Here is a 17,775-nt window from a genome sequence, read left to right as displayed (position 1 = left end):
TTTCTCTTTAACACATGGTATTTTGGCATCCCTCCAAGTCTTACAAACTGTCAGAGCCTCCACTTTTCACAAACTTGGCGGCTTGCTCTGTTTTGTCTGCAGCGCCACATTGAGCAGAACACCAAACATACACTGCCCTGCTTAGCCTTTTTGTCTTCTACAAAGTGTTGTGGTGACCCAAAAGCCTTGATAACTATTCACAGTAGGAATAGCTATTTTGTATTTCAATAGCAAAATTGGCCATCTCATTGGATACTTAAATGCAGTGGCTTGGACTGCTAGTAACACGCAGGGGTAGGGGGCAGGGCCCTTTCCATGACTGTTTTGATCTTTAAGAAAGGACTCATTAGGTCCAAGCCTGCTTAAGGCTGCCAGCTTCAAGTTTGGAAGTTTCTGGGGATTTTAGGTAGAGACTTGGGAGTGCAGTCTTTGGGGAAGGGAGAGGCTTCAGCATGGTTTAATGCCACAGAGCACACCCTTCTCCTAAGGAAACAGATCTCTGTTATCTGGAGTTCAGTTGTGATTCTGGGGCATCTCCAGATCCCAGTGGATGCTGGAAACCCTTGGCCTCGCAGCAACCTCTGGGTGACCTGATAACACCTAACTTTTATGACTCAACTAAGTTTGGATGCTTGCTACTGTTTAGCAGCAGCCAGTGTATAAAAACCAGTGCAGTGTAGCAGTTAGAGTTCAGAGTAGGGTCTGGAAAACCTAGGTTTAAATCCCCATCTGGCTGTGGAAGCTCACTGTGTGATTTTAGACCAATCACATACTTTCAGCCTATCCTTCCTCCTATGGTTGTTGTGTAGATAAAAAGAAGATAATAATATAAGTTGCCTTGATCCCCATGGTGGAGAAAGACTATAGTTTTCCTAGGTAGAGGCTGCAGGGAGGAGACAGAAAGCTGTAGTAGGGTTGCCAGGTCTTACCTGGCTGCCGGCGGGGGACTTTAGTCCTACGCTGTGGAGTTTTTTGTGTGTGTGCAAAGTGCACCTGGAAGTGATGTCATCATGCCAGGTACTCACTACAGATTTTTCTCCAAAATGATAGAGCATCCCCCCACCCGTGTGACATGGCCAGCATGATAATGTCACCTATGGGTGATGTCATCATGTCGGGCACATCAGGTACAACAGAGCTCTTTGGTGTGGGGCTCCCCCGTTGGCCAGCTCCATGCTGGCAGAATGGAGGTTCCAAAAGTGTGGAAAACCCCGCCACTGTCTGGGGAATGGGAACCCTAAGCTGATGACAGATAAAAGTAAGTTGGCTGTTAGGCAAGAAGGAGATAAAGTTTCCAACTCCAGGTTGGGAAATTCCTGGAGATTAAAGCTGTGGATCTTGAAGAGGATGGGATTTAAGCAGAGGAGAGATCTCAGAAGGATATAATGTCATAGACTGTATTCCTCAAATCAGCTAGTTTCTCTATGGGAGCTAGGGTTGCCAACCTTCAGGTGGAGACTGGAGATCACCTGGAATTACAGCTTCTCTCCAGATGACAAAGATCAATTCCCTTGAAGTAAATGGCTCCTGGGGAGGGTGGACTCTATGGCATGATACCCTGCTAAGGTTGCTTCCCTCCCCAGACATCACCCTCCTAAGGCTCCAGCCTCAAATATTCAGGAATTTCCCAACCTGGAGCAGGTGGCAACCCTTGCGCTGTCATTTGATAGCTCAATAACCATAGCAAGATACTTTGTGTTTCAGAAGACAGTGAAATTTCATTACTAGAAACTGTGAAAGCCTGGAAGGCGGTGAGGTCAGAAAACCTTTTTTTTATAATAATCCAGGAGAAAAAAAAATCTTAGCTAGGATAAGCAATCACCAATGCCAAGAAAGTTAGCATTGCAATTCTCCTTTCTCACACATGAAAACCTTCTTTTGAAACAGAAAGTATTCAGCTGTCATACTTTCATGCAAATGTCTTGGTTAAAGTAAAATGCCCTGGCTCACCAATCAACTGCAAAAGCCAGTAGCCAATGAAAGATGCTGGCAGACAATTTGCTGGTTAAGAAGATATTTAGGTAGTCAGTTCACACATAGAAAGGTTTTGTTTTAATATTTCACATAAAAGAACACCTTTTAATCCATAGAACTGGGAGGTTACAACTGATAGCTAAACAAATAAATCAATAAATAAAGATGGCAAAAAAAAGGATAGACGCATAAGAGGTCATGTTAATATAATAGAATCTTCTAAATTAAAAAGGGGGGGGGGTGTTAAACAAAGAAGGGTTCCTTGGGAATTCAGCAGCCCTGTAAGATCCAAAAATCAACGAGTTTATTTTGATGACTAAGGAGAGTTATAATAGAGGTTTATAAAATTACACATAAAGAAGATAGTGTTGGCAAAGATAATTTTTTCCCCTCTCCCAAAATACTAGAACTTGAGGACATCCAATGAAGATGATGGGCAGTAGGTTCAGGACAGAGGAAATAAAATACTACATTACACAGAGAATGATTAGAAGAGAAAAGATTTATAGTCCGCCCTTTTTCACTTGGAGTCTCAGAGTGATTTACAATTTCATTCCCCTTCCTCACAACAGACACCCTGTGAGGTAGGTGAGGCTGAGAGAGCTCTCAGAGAACTGTTCTGCTGAGAACTTGCGGCTGATCTAAGGTCACATCAGCAGCTGCACATGGAGGAGTGGGGAATCAAACACAGTTCTCCCAGATTAGACTCCATGCACTTAAACCCTACACCAAACTGTGGAACTCACTGCCAGAGAATGTAATGATGGCCATAGGAATAAACAGCTTTAAAAGGGGATCAGATGGATTCATGAAGGATAAGGCTCAGTGGCTACTAGCCATGGTGACTGAGGGAAATCTCCACATCCAGAGGTATTAATCCTCTGAATTCTAGTACCAGGAGACAGTATCAGGGGAAGGCCTCAGCCCCTATGCCCTGTTGTTGGCTGTCCAGAGGAACTGGTTGGCCACTGCGTGAGACAGGATGCTGGACTAGATGAACTATTGGTCTGATCCATCAGGGCTCTTCTTGTGTTCTTATCCCTAGTTTTGAAAAACTGACAACATTGCACATCATGGTAACCATACCAGCTCACTGAGCTTTTTGAAATATATTTGTTTATTCTAGGCCTCAGGCTTCTATAATAATCCAGGTGATGTCTAACTGCCCATGCTGTTTTGCTGCAATAAAATTCACTCCCATTTGGTGCTGGCCACATTTGGCAGCATTGTGCTGTACAGATATCACTGAAGTGGCTGCACTGTATTTGTCTTCTGCATTCAGGCATCTGGGGAAAGTTGTTATGACAGGTTTTCCCCTCCCAGGTTTCTGACATTTGCTCAGGATGTTTGCTAAGTCATAAGCACTTAGCACTTATCATCTGATACCCTTTATCATCTTTCTCAGGCACATTTTCAAAGGTAGTACTAAAACAACAACAAAAGAACCACTCACTCTTTCTTCAGGACTATAAGTGCTATTCATTTAACAAATTACATTTTTTTAACATTTCATAAACTTCTTTCTTATCCTAACGGAAAAAAAATGGATCGTATTTTCTTTTCCATGTGTTTTTCATGTCCAGAGGAATTCAGGATAATTGTCACTATACAGCTGTTAAATAAGCAAATCAACAGAACTGATTGCTTCCATTTCTTTTCTGACCTTTCAATAAAGCTACCAGCTTTATTATCCTAGAGTCAGGACCACCCCATAGCCCCTGGCAAGTCAAGTTGTTTCCATATCATATATAACCTATTTAAGATAAGTTAAGCCAGGGGTGCATCTAGGGTTGCCACCTGCCCATTTGTATAGGAGTCCTCCTGCAATGAGATCCACTTTCTGCCTTGGAGAACAAATGTCCATCAGTAAAACGACACTCTAAAATTTTGTCTCCCAGCCTTTTTGGCAAAGGCTAGGCTTTAAGGCAGCCATGACACTCTAGCTTGGTAGGCCATGCTGGAGTGTTGTGGCTGCCTGAAAGACTGGTGTGCGCCAACCTGCCCAACTGCAGCTGGAGCAAAAAGCAGAAACATGCTGTCACTGTCTTCATCCGTCAGTCCCTGCCACCTTCTTGCTCTGTATCCTCACCTAGTAGAGCAACAGCCACCAGTCCAAAGCAGTGCCACTGGCTGGCTGCAGCTGCCAGTAAGGTGCTACTTCTGCAGCTGTGCCTCTGTCTGATCCTGGGCACTGGTGCATCTGTCCAGGATTTAAGCCTGCCTGACAAAGTAAACTGTGCTCAGGTTCTTAGGAGCCTAGACTATATGTGGAAACCTCCTCCAGTGAAGACGGGAGTCCCCCACTGCCAGGCCCTGCTCCACAGCTGCCAATCAGCTGGCCAGTGGGGGCCTTACCAGTAGAAAGAGGAAGGCCCAGGTCAGCGACTTTTGGGTGAAGCTCTGGAATTTATGGTAGAAACTGGTTTCACCCAAATACCAGAGTATCACCTGAAAGTGGCTGGCATGATGATGTCACTCCCTGTGTGTCACCAGTGATGTGTCCTGGATCTTTCTCTTTTTCCTGGCAAGTCCTCCCTCAGTTCCCTGTCAGTTGCCAGAATGGACCTGGTAACTGTATCTTCTCTGCTGCTCCTGTGTGCCATCACTGGCCAATGCCCAGGTCTAGGAGTCAGCAGCTCCTTCAGCTTCTGGATCTCTGGGCTGTCCATTTTGTGGGAAATACTCCTCAGCTCAGTAACTTAAATTTCTCAAAATAACTGTATACTTTTGGGGGAACATATCACTTTTCAATCCCAATTTTTCCACCAGCAAACATACAAACAAAAACCAAATTGCAACACTGAGGAATTCAGGGCAAAGCAAAGCCTGCTTGCCCTGACTGAGTGAGCTAGCTAAGCAATCCCCCTACACACTCACTAGCAAATTTTTTTAATGAGTACACCCTCTTCATCCAAAACCACAACACCAACAAAGGAAATGTGCACTCATTGTACACTTATCTAGATCTGAGTCCCATTGCGACAAATGAGAACTCTGTTATTGGCAGGCATCAGGGCCCCTATTTATGTTCCCAAGGCTGGAAAACATTGCCCCCATCATTGTCTAGCATTTTTACACCAGAGTTTCTGTGCAGGTTTTGTTTTCCAAACAGCCACTATCACTGCACCCAAAAGCTCAGAGATTTCTTCAGAGACCACATGCATCCCAAACATTGCCTCTGGATCCCCATGAATTTTGTCCCATCATGTGGTTCATGCCCATCCCTCCTAAACAGGAAGGACAAAGATCCTGCAGGGATGGTGAAAGTTATAACAGCCCAGCCTGCTGTTATGCCTTGAGCAACAGCAGCAGGTCTTTATTAATTTTTAGACATACTTTGCAAGGAATGGAGATAAATAGTTTGGAGACTTCCTCCTTAAAGATACTGGCAATCAGGGCCGGCTCTCCCACTAGGCAAACTAGGCGGTTGCCTAGAGTGCTGGGAGGGTGGGGCTGCCAAATTGGGCTCCCCACCCCCCTCCTGGTGCCTCAGGCAAGCACCTAGCTTGCCTTCCTCCCCCGCCCCCCCGCCGCTACCACAGCCCGCTGCCACCGCTGCTGGTCCCTCCATTCCCTTCCCTCCCTTCACCTCCTCCCCATGTCTCTGCGCCTCGTGCCTCCCACCACGGCTCCACGCCCCCGTGCCTCCCCCCTCCCCTCCCCACCACGCCTCCCCCTCCTCCTCCCTTTTGGACCCTTTCCCACCCACTCTGTGCCAATTTCAACACCCGAACTGGCTCTAGCGCCACTTTCCGGCTCTCTAAAGCCCACCACACCCAGCTGAACACTTGAATCCCAGGTAAAACCGCATCATGGGGCCGGGACGTGCTCGCCGTCTCTCAGGAACAGCATCCTGAAAGAGCAACCACCACTGCCTCCTCTCCCATCCAGGAAGTGGGAAGGGGAGGAGTCAGCAGCAGCGGGGGTCACCCTTTCAGGACTCTGTTCCTGAGAGACGGTAGTGCATCCTGGCCCCACAGCGCAGTTTTACCCACAATTTGAGTGTTCAGCTGGGGAGGGGGGACTTTAGAGAGCCAGGACACGGCACTAGAGCCGGTTTCGGTGTTGAAATTGGCACGGGGTGGGTGGGAAAGGGTCCAAAGGGAGGGAAGAGGCGGGAAGGGGGGAGGCATGGGGGGCATGAAGCCATGGCAGGAAGGGGGAGATGCAGGGGTGCTTGGGAGGCACCAGGCAGCAAGTCTGCCTAGGGCGTCATGGGGCATCGGGTCGCCCCTGCTGGCAATTTTTCTGATCAAGGCCTGGCATCTTGTTGGGGGACTAATAAGTGGAGGTGAGTGGATCTGCAGTTTTGCTGCAGCATTCTAGCAATGCCCCTCACATGTTAGCCATGCCCCACCACCACCATCCCTGGCCCAAAAGGCTCATTTATTTTCTTGTCAGGCCAGGCCAGCTCATGTATCATTACAGCAGGAGAGCCAGCTTTGCTCTGCAGCAGAGAGTGCATTCCAGTCAGCTCTCCTTCTCCCTGCCAAGTGCCGGCCAAAGCAGCAAGCTGAGCAGGTGGTGAAGAGCAGGTGGATCAGATAGGTAGAAATCTCTGCAGTGCGCCTGCATCAGGGAGAGGAATTGTAATGTACTCAATGACAAGACGTGTTGAAGGCAGCATACCTTATTAGCAGGTACATCACAAGAGGGAGAATGACGGGCCGGGTCCCGATTATATACATGCCCCGGAACAACCCTTTGTGAGGCCAGGTCCAATCCTGGTCAGTTAAACTTCCCGCCACAGATCTTGATTGGCGGTGCGTATTAGCGAGCTACATCCAGGGACCAGTGGGGTTCCACTGGTCACCTCTGTAGCGTGCGCTGTGCTGTACATAGTGGTTAGAATGCAGGACATAACAGGAGTCATAACCCAATCATGTGACCCAGCCACAATGGGTCACATGATCCTTTCCCCACTTGCCACTCTTTTTGACACAGCCTCAGTTCATGGGCACTCTGGCCAGCTGTGCCTGGGCTGGCTTGCCTGGGGTTCTCACCCTCCTGGCTCATGTGGCAAGGGAGCCAATCCACAGGGCTGCTACGCCAGGCCAATCAGTGTTAAATGCCAGGCGGCTGCCCAGTGAGGTACTCTTGGTTGGCTCTGGGAAGATGTTCCACAGCCTCAGGTGGAGGTGACAGGTCAAGACGGTTCTCTTTCATCAACATTGCTGTCCAGCCTGACACCTCACCAGATAGCATGGACTGGGCAGGGAAGCAATGGCTGCTGGTAGCACAGCTGATGCTCGTCTTGGCTTCCTATCAATCCTGTCAGGTAAATAATTAGATTACTGCTAATTAGATTAGCTGTTTCCCCTTGCTGGCTAGCTGAGCAGCAGTGAGGAAGTACCTTCTGGGGATGTGGTATGGCAACCCTGGGCAGACTCAGAGATAACTACTATCAGACGAAACCGGGAAAAGGTGATGCCTGTTTGCTTTTTAAAGTTTCTATGGTCTCAGTCATTTAAACTTCTGCCCTGTGTAAGCTTTGCATACTAGCACGGATGTTGCTAATGACAGCTGGGGCCCATGTGCTGTTCTGCATTGCTGTTTTATTTTCTCAATTAATTAAAGGAGTAAAGTAGAATAACAGATTTATTGATTCAATTTACAGAAACAACATGTGAAGGAAACATTTTCCCAATCCTTCCTTCCTGCTTTGTGGTTCATGGCAGCCCCAGAGTAACACAATGCAATGACAACATGAAAGGCTTTGAGCTCTCCCAAACTATTCATCAATATTCTGGATGTTAGGAAAAGGGGCAGGGGAGGCATGAAAACAAATAACTTTTCAGGCTATGATCTGAAGTCAACATCATTACAGAATGCTTGGCTGACTTCAGCAAACTTTGCCTTTGCCCACCAGTACCTAAAAGGTTGGCAGGAGAAAATGGCAGCCGTTATGAGGGAATGCATTGGCATCACTCCAGGGCACATTATTTCCAGTGAAAAACAGAAGGTGTCATAGGATGCTCAAGGACTGATAGAGAACTATTTTATTTTATCAGATTGCTCGATAATCCAGATATTGAAATAACTGAAATAGTAGCAGTTTCTTCATAGTGCGATGATTAAATGTTCTGATAAGTAATGCTGTGTATTAAGTTTCATTATGCCTTATCTCCGAAGAACTGGTGCTTTTTTTTTTTTGTTGAAGCAATAAGGAATGGTGATGAGTTATAACTCTGCAATGGCTGAAGTATTGTTAGGAATATTCGGGGCTCTTTTGTGTATTAGGTTTCATTTACTCCTCCCTTCCTATGAATGTTTAAGGGACAAGCACAGGTTTGCTGTTACTTATATCCAGGACGTTTTTTGTAGAAAAAGTATATTTGCATATTAGGTATCAACATCCCTGACATCATCATTGTTTCACACAGGGCTTTTTTTGTAGAAAAAGCCCAGCAGGAACTCATTTCCATATTAGGCCACACCCCCTGGTGTCAAGCCGACCAGAACTGTGTTCCTGTTTGTTTGTTTTAAAAAGCCCTGCTTATATTAAATTTTCTAAACAACCAGAAAGGAGAATCATGGACAGAAGACCAAACAACAAAACAGTACCATGAGTAGTGTGAGTAGACAACTTCTCAAGCTTCCTACGGAGATGCCAGCCTCAATCCTCTATTTCAAGGAGATTTTTATCAAGGAGGATTAAAGAAGACACTCAAAACCCCTACAAGAAACAATATATTACAAAACATAATCCCACTGTAATACTTAAACAATCAATATTCCCAGGTAGGGTTGCCAAGTCCAATTTAAGAAATATCTGGAGACTTTGGGGGTGCAGCCAGGAGACTTTGGGGGTGGAGCCAGGAGACATTGGGGGCGGAGCCAAGAGCAAGGGTGTGACAAGCATAATTGAACTTCAAGGGAGTTCTGGCCATCACATTTAAAGGGACTGCACAAATTTTTAAATGCCTTCCTTCCATAGGAAATAATGAAGGATAGGGGCACCTTCTTTTGGGGCTCATAGAATTGGACCCCCTGATCCAATCTTTTTGAAACTTGGGAGGTATTTTGGGGAGAGGCACTAGATGTTATACTGAAAATTTGGTGCCTTTATCTCAAAAAACAGCCCCCCCAGAGCCCCCGATACCCACAGATCAATTCCCCATCATTCCCTATGGGAATCGTTCATGGAGGTGCATGATGGCTCTGGGGGCAGGGCTTCCCCCGCCGACCAGCTGGCTGGGGGAGGGAGGAAGCCTGTGAAACCGGGGGATCCCCCTCTGGGACCTGGGGATTGGGAAGCCTATTCCCAGGGCTTTTTTTGTTGCAGGAACTCCTTTGTATATTAGGCTACACCCCCCTGATGTAGCCAGTCCTCCAAGAGCTTACAGGGCTCTTCTTACAGGGCCTACTGTAAGCTCTTGGAGGATTGGCTACATCAGGGGGGCTGTAGCCTAATATGCAAAGGAGCTCCTGCTAGAAAAAGAGCCCTGGATCTATGTATTAAAGATATTCACACTTCTTTAGAGGTTCTAAGAATTTAGACAAAAATTCAAGCACTATAGTCAAACCTCATTTACACATGAATCACCTCAGTCATCAGGTGAAGCTCCCAAAACAATGGGCTGTTCCGCCATGCAGGGATTCCATCCTTCAGCTTCTTCAATAAAAGACAGTGCTAGGGTTGCCAACTCCAGGGCCTACTGTAAGCTCTTGGAGGATTGGCTACATCAGGGGGGCTGTAGCCTAATATGCAAAGGAGTTCCTGCTACAAAAGAGCCCTGAATATTCCTAAGAATACTTCAGCCATTGCAGAGTTATAACTCATCACCATTCCTTATTGCTTCAACAAAAAAAGCACCAGTTCTTTGGAGATAATATCGCAACTAAGAGGCTTCTCCCCATTCTGTTAAACTCACAAATGCCTGATAATTACAACCACCTGGAAACATACTTAAAGTCATAGACACCAAATGTATACAGAATAAGAGCTGATATGCCAACACAATGCACAATTTACAAATTTACCAATAACAAGAATTATCAATATTTTTAGGGGTTTTGAGTGTCTTCAGCAGGGTTGACACCGCCAGCTCAGGGTAGCAGCAAGCCAGGCCAGAAGTGAGCCCGTGGAAATAGGAGCTCCCAGGAGTGTCCAGACGAACCACAGCCCACCCCCAGGATAGGGAAAGGTGCATGCACCCTGGAGAAGCATCCAGAGCACTCATGCGCCTGTCTGCCATTCCTCAGGTGCTCCCAGGTGCCTTGGAGCCACCCAAGAAATTACATACCACTTTGGAGGCAGCTTCTTGTTGGGCCAGGATGGGGTAAGTACAGGACAGGGATGGCATGCAGATGTGTGCATTTGGACATGCTTTTTAGATCCATTTGCCTGCCATCCCCAGGGCAGCTTAAACCACCCTTCTGTAACCAGCCTTCTTTACTCCTCCTTGATAAAGATCTCCTTGAAATGGAAGGTTGAGGCTGGAATCTCTGTAGGAGGCATGAGAAGTTTTCCACCTACAGGAATAACGAATATATGAGTACTACAAGCACTTTCTACAAGTACATTCTATCTTTCAAGTTTGGAGCTTGGACTATATGCATTTCTATGGACTTTCCCACTTGAAGTATCTTTAAATGTCTTTTGAATGTGTATTTATGTAGGGGTATGTTGAAGGTTACATTGTAAATTAGGTTGAAATGTTAATATAGAAGACATTTATATTTTTGAAATAGGTGGCATCAGTGTATGTTAAATTTTCTAGCAAGGTGTCTTGGAAAGCTGCCAAAGCAGCAGATGAAGATGGGGTGGGGTGAGATAGGATTATTTTATTCTACATTGGCAGGTGCTTGAAAAATATTGAGGTGTGGTATAGTAGTTACAATGTTGACTAGGATCTGCAAGACTCAGGCACAACTTTCCACTCTGCCATGGAAGCTTATTGGCAACCTTGGGCCAGTCACACACTTTCAGCCTAACCAACCAAGGGTGGAATTTATGAAGATAAAATGGAAAAGAGGAAAATGATGATGGGGCAAATGATAGTGGAAAGTAGAATTTTTGAAAAGAAGAAATGAAGGGAAGGTGAAGGGAATGGTATGGGGGAGTGCTCCAGAAGTAATCTCAAAGAAAGGGGTGGGTTTGTGGGAGTGGCTTGGAAGTAACATTATATAAATGGGGAGTTTGGGAGGAGTGATCCAGAAGCGTCATCATGAAGTACTGTCACTTGACCTTTGACCTGGAAGTAATATCAGAGGACATGCCATCACAAAGTGATGCCAGATTGTTGGTACTTGCTGCACCCCAAATCTCCAGGTATTTTCTGAGATTTATCTGGCAGCCCTACTTGCATGTTTTGCATGTATGTCGAAAGCTATCTGAGTATACCATTGTAAGTTATAACTGGGTTCTCAAATTTGAACTTCAAACCCTTTAAAATAAATAGTCACACTTGGTACAGCAGTGTGGTGTACATGGTTCACAGCAGCAAAAGTTGATAGGTTTTATGGAATAAGATGTTTTGTGTTCCCCCAGAGGGCTGTCTTTTAAATTCACAGCTGCAAAAAGCATACTGAGGATAGGGAGTAAATAAACAGTGAGTGAATCTACACTCATCTGCCATGTAAAAAATAATAATAATCCATTTTTGCACATTCTGAGCCAGTAAAAATCCATCCCACTCTCACAAAGCAATTAGTAAATACAAATTAACCATATAACAACACCTTGTTATCTGTATACCCACACCAGTCTTCTACGTGATGTTTTCTTTAAATACAAGGATCCTCATGAGCTGAGAAATCATGGATGCTGAATCATGGATGCTGAATCAGTTCAGTTTTTAGGGTTGCAAAATCTGGGTTGTAAACTTCCTAGAGATTTTGGGGGTAGAGCCTGCAGAGGATGGGGCTTGGGAGAAGGGAGGGAATGCTATTATTTGCAGTTGCAATAGAAATAGTACTATTTAATTTTCAGGTTCATTTTCTTCTACTATAAAATGCATGTGACTATGAATAAGCTTCAATAAAAGTAAGTTCTTTATTTGTTGTGTTACAAATGCTTCAGAAATGTTTTAACTGCAAGTGATTCCATGCTTTCCTGATGGTGCCGCTTTGCAACACTAACCAATAAAATATGCCCAGTAACACCCCAAAGATCAGTTCCCATTAAGAAAATTGCAGCTTTGGCATCATACCCCTGCTGAGCTCACGCCTCTCCTCAAACCACCCTCCCTGGACTCTGTCTTCAAATATTCAGAAATATCTTAACCTGGAGTTGGCAAGCACTGTTTATCTTTTACTGAAGAAGCTGAAGGATGGAATCCCTGCATGGCGGAACAGCCCATTGTTTTGGGAGCTTCACCTGATGACTGAGGTGATTCATGTGTAAATGAGGTTTGACTATGGTGCTTGAATTTTTGTCTAAATTCTTAGAACCTCTAAAAAAGTGTGAATATCTTTAATACATAGATCCAGGGCTCTTTTTCTAGCAGGAGCTCCTCTGCATATTAGGCCATGCCCCCCTGATGTAGCCAATCCTCCAGGAGCTTAGAGGGCTCTGTACAGGGCCCACTGTAAGCTCCATGAGGATTGGCTACATCAGGGGGCATGGCCTAATATGCAGAGGAGCTCCTGCTAGAAAAAGAGCCCTGCATAGAACCCCACATTGCAGGAAAACTACATGGGAGTTAGAGCTTCTCTGTACACATCTATGGCCAGCCAGTTCTAGCCAGTGTTCTTTATCTTCAATGGACTGATCTATCATACTATCAAATGTTTATTCTTCTCTTCCAACAAAGATCTCAGGGCATTACAAAATTCCTTTGCTCCATTTTATCATCACTGCAACTCTATGAGGTACATGGGACTAAGACAGACCGATTGATCCTAGGTTCATGACAGAGTGAGGACTAACAATTATCAAAGGCAGTAAATTACTATTAGAACTAGATTAAGTGTACAATTCTGTAGAATGTAGACGTTCTTGTTTTTGTCAACATTTTATTCTAGACAATACTCACAATTAGGAAATAAGTAAGCTGAAAAGCAGGTTAAAATAATATTTCTCAAAGAAAGAACTACTAGACTTGCTCTGAAGGTTGCCAAGATACAAACTGTCATGGCCTAATTGAAGCCAGAAGCAATGGTCAGTACCAAAGCTCAACCTAGAAATACGAGGCAAAAATACTGGGAAAGTTGTGTGGTGACACGCTTTCCGGGTTCAATCTTCCAGGTGGGGCCTGAAGTTCTTCCAGAATTACAATTGATCTGCGGACTACAGAGATCAGTTCCCTTGGATGAAAGGACAACTGTGGAGGATGGACTCTATGACATCACATCACTGCTAAACTCATTCTCCTCCACAAATTTCACCTTCCTCAGATGGCAGGAAACACACTGATGAACACTAAGTGCTCATGGGTGGCAGTTGAGGACTCCTGCTGTAGTTCATGGAATTTTTTTTAAAGTGTAGAGGAAAAACACTGAGGAAAGGGCAAAGCTGAAGGAGGAAAATGGTGCAGATAACAGCAAAATAATGTTAACTCCGTGTCCAACATAATCCCAAATTGAAACATATAAACCAGGGCTTTTTTTTTGTAGCAAGAACTCTTTTGCATATTAGATTACATACCCCCTGATGTAACCAATCCTCCTGGAGCTTACAGTAGGCCCTGTACTAAGAGCCCTGTAAATTCTTGGCTATATCTGGAGTGTGTGGCCTAATATGCAAAGGAGGTCCTGCAACACAAAAAGCCCTGATATAAACTATTTTGTTCCACCAAGGACAGTTTATAGAAGTTATAATAAAATTTCACCCTTTGCATTTTTTTAAAAAGGCGTGAGTCAAACTTGTAAAGTGTTTTAATAAAGTATGTCAACCAGAATACATGTATCCTAGTAGTTAATTGAACATCACATTCAAAATGTCAGCTGGCAAGTCAGAACTTTTCCAGATTATGCATTAACATCACTGAACATTAACATAAGAATGTCACTTTCCCTGCTATGCTTTGGTCTTTCAAATAGGCCAAGCTTCTGGCAGCTGCTTCAGCTTCCATGCAAATCCCTTAGGAAAACAATGGTTAATTAGTGGATTATGCACAAGGTAAAGGAATTTAATGAGAAGGAAAGGACTGAACCCATTGTTAAAGTCTTCTGCACCTTGTTGCAGAAGAAAATGTACATAAACAAGCAATTATTTCAACAGAAGGGAGACCTACTGCACTGAGAAGCTTGATGCACAATAAGAATCTGTTTGCTTCCAGTTGCACAAACCCTGCCAGAATCCAAGCAAAATGGCTTCTGAGCTGATAGTGACATGCTCAGATTTGTTCATCTGGCCTAGATCCAAAGTGTCTCACACCCAGTAGCATGCTCTATACCTGTTGTTGCATGTAAGGAGTTTTCTCTCCTACTGCCAAAGAATGATTCAAGCTGCCAGTTTTCATAATCTGTCACGTGATCAGAAGAAGAAGTGTTTGGATTTATTTTTTTTATTTTATTTTATTCGATTTATATCCCGCCCTACCCCACCGAGGTATCCCATCCTTCACTTGAAGTCTCAGAGCAGCTTACAATTTCATTCCCCTTCCCCTTCCCACTAGGGCTGTGCATTGGGTTTGGCGAAATTGAATACAATCCTGAATAACGGCTGATTCATTTATTCAGCACCGTATATAGCCAAATCAAATTCTCAGATCTGATTCAGCTGCCGAATACAGCAGTCCCAAATACTGCCAAATCTATTTGGCACCTGTTTGGCTCCATTATATCCTATGGGACATTAAAGTCAATGGGAATATATCATAGAGAATAATCTGGGGGCTGAGGGGAGGGGGTTTGAGGGAGGGGCACCACATTTGTACTGTAGCTGCAGGAACCTCAACTCCAGAGAACCCCTAAGTTTCAAAAAGATTAGATGATGGGGTCCAATTCTAGGGGCAAAGTGGGTGTCTCCATTCCTCATGCTTTCCTATGACAGGGGGGGAAAGGTGTCAATTTTTTGGTGGGGAGCAGGGGGGTGGAGGGAGAGGCACCAAAATGAGCTTCAGGATCCTCTCCCCCAGAGAACCTCAGCCTAATTTGGAGGAGGCTCCAAAGGCATATAAATGCCTTCGTAACTCATTCCTGATGCGGCCGAACTCCAAACCAGATGAACCATGAACCAGTTCATCCAGTGGAGGAGTTCACTAGCCTCCATCCTCCTGATTCATGTCCATGCTTCATACTGCCCATGGCAGTATTTGGGACAGAAACACCAATTAGTTCTGCTCTTTTTTCTGACAAAAATCATCAGTCACAGCAATCAAAGCACTTGCAATTTCCAAACCAGAACAGAAACCAGAAGCACAGTTTATAGATAATCAGTCTTATTAAAAAAAAAAAAGGCCTGGAATCATACATTTCCACATGCCTGAGATAGAAATATTTGTCAACAGCTGATAGTTGTGTTTTTTCTCCACTTGTCTCTAAGGGAGATTTCAATTTCATGCAATACAATTTTGTGCTAGACTTAATATTATTACATTATTAAAGAGGTTATATGAAATTCTCTCTTCCCAGGAGAAATGTTGCTAATCTCATTTGAAAAGAAGTTTTTGGAATTCTCTCAAAATTCTTCAGATGTCTTGCTTGAGGAGAAACTACCAGATTTGCTTCTAATTTTGCTTCTAGCAAAATGTCAAAGGCAACAGGGGTTATGGAGAGGCATTTCATAGCAATGCATGTATAAAGTGCCATAGTCAGTCTTCAAAATCCCTAGTGAAAGAAGAATAAAGTTTCAGCTGCATGCATTTTACTTCCCACCCTGCTCTGTTTCTGGTGCCAAGAAGATGTAATGATGTTATCAACCTAATCAGAGGAAGAGCAATATGCTCTGGGAAAAGGGTACTTACACCATTACTTAAGCTTTGCATTAGGAATCATAAACACAGGGAAGAGTAAAGAACCACTGATGCAGTTAAGCCAAAGTCACGCTAACCTGCTGGTTCACTTCATGAAATGTCCTTTTGTCAGTTTCTCTAGAGGAACGTGTACCTATGAGATGACACATGGCTGCTCATTATTAGATTATCTGATTTCAGTGGCATACTTCATGTCATTTCAACCCATCTGCCAGCTGTTCACAGTGCTCTGGATGGAATTAGATAAGCTGATGAATACATTAAAGGTTTATGGTGAACATGATGGCAAATTAATTTTGAATGTCTATAACAAGGCAAACTTATATATACTTTGTGGGAATGGAACCTCACTCTCCATTTCCACAGAATTTAAAAAGGGATGGCTTTAGAAAGGCCTATGCAACTTAAACTGGACTGACCAGTCATAGCGTGCTTTCACACACACTAAATAATGCACTTTGCAATGGGATTCTGCTGTGTAAAAATGGCAAAACTCACCTGCAAATGGTCACCATGTGAAAGCATCCATAAGTCCTGTGTTTCTCTCTGGGAAATGCTGTAGAGCCCTTTGGAAAAAGAAGCAACAGAACATGGTTATTTCATTCAGATTTTAGCCCTGCTGGCCAATGGACCATAATCAACGTGGAGGGACTCACCTTCTTTTTTCGCCTTTCTTGATGAAAGGTGTGTGATTTTGGGAACACTTGAATGAAAATAGACTACTGGAGCTTATTTTGCATGTAGTAGAATCTTAAAGAGGAGCAATGTTCAGTATTTTTTCTTGTTGCTGAGTAATTACAAGTAGACACCACACATATGAAATTATAAATAAAGTTTTTATATTAGATAACCTCTTTTCCAGGCAGGTGTCAGAAATAGCAACACTTAGAAATCAAAGTACAGATCGGTACCCTGCTGAATATCTCATGGAAGATTTTAATAATTAGAAATTGGCATATAAACATGCCAATGGTGGTGGTGGTGGTTGAGCTATTATCTTTTTCTGGACTGTTTATCCTTAATTCTTTCCACCTCTTAAAAAAAAATTAAAACTTTGAAAGGCAAATCAGCATTTCTGAATGGCAATAGTACTTAGTAATAATGCTTGCTGATATATCCCTGTGAGGTAAGCCACCATTCTTGCTCCCTCTTTAAGGGTTAATGTGAGAAGTAGCAGGCCTAGTTTTTCTTGCAGGTGTCATCAGTTAAGGATTCTGGTCTAACCACACCTGATCAGCCCATGGTCAAAATTGTTAGTTTCTCATGAGAACACCTGGTTAGAGTTGGGAGTGGGGATACCTGGAGCCAGCGGTCCTTTCAAAGGAACGGGGCTCATCCAGGGATTGTTATGCAGCTGCACCTACTATTCAATGGACAAAGTGGGAAGAAAGAGGTGGAACTGTCAGAAAAGTTCAGGAGCTGTGTTCCTGTGAGCTCCTGCTGAATCCGACACCTGCCTGGAGCAGTGATTCTGGAACAGTCTACTGAAAGCATGCTTGGATTGGAGGTTACCATTACTTGATGTAGGGTTGCCAGGTACTGCCTCCTTCCTGGTGGGGGACTTAAAGAGACATTGCTGGATGGAGAGGGGATGTCCCCAATGTGATGACATCACACAGAAGTGGCATTATCACACTGGGGATTGGTGCCTTGCACATCTGAACTCCAAGCAGTGAATATGCTACTGGAGTTCAGCCTCCCCCCCTCGCATCCCACTTCTTGCAAACAGCATCTAAAGGATCCCTTCAAATACTGTTTGCAAGAAGTGGGAGGGGGGTGCCTGAACTCCAAGTGGCGGATTCACCACTGGAGTTCAGGTGCATATCCCCCCCCCCAAAGAGCATTTAAAGGGTCCCTGTTTTCAAGAAGCAAGGCCATGCATGAGGAGTAGAAGTTACAATTGCAATATTGCCCCAGAGGTGAGGTTCCTCTCTGAGAT

This window comes from Heteronotia binoei, chromosome 1 (assembly GCF_032191835.1).
Source record: "Heteronotia binoei isolate CCM8104 ecotype False Entrance Well chromosome 1, APGP_CSIRO_Hbin_v1, whole genome shotgun sequence".
Classification (NCBI taxonomy): domain Eukaryota; kingdom Metazoa; phylum Chordata; class Lepidosauria; order Squamata; family Gekkonidae; genus Heteronotia; species Heteronotia binoei.
The sequence above is the reverse complement of the archived record's forward strand: the minus strand, read 5'-3'. Positions refer to the sequence as shown.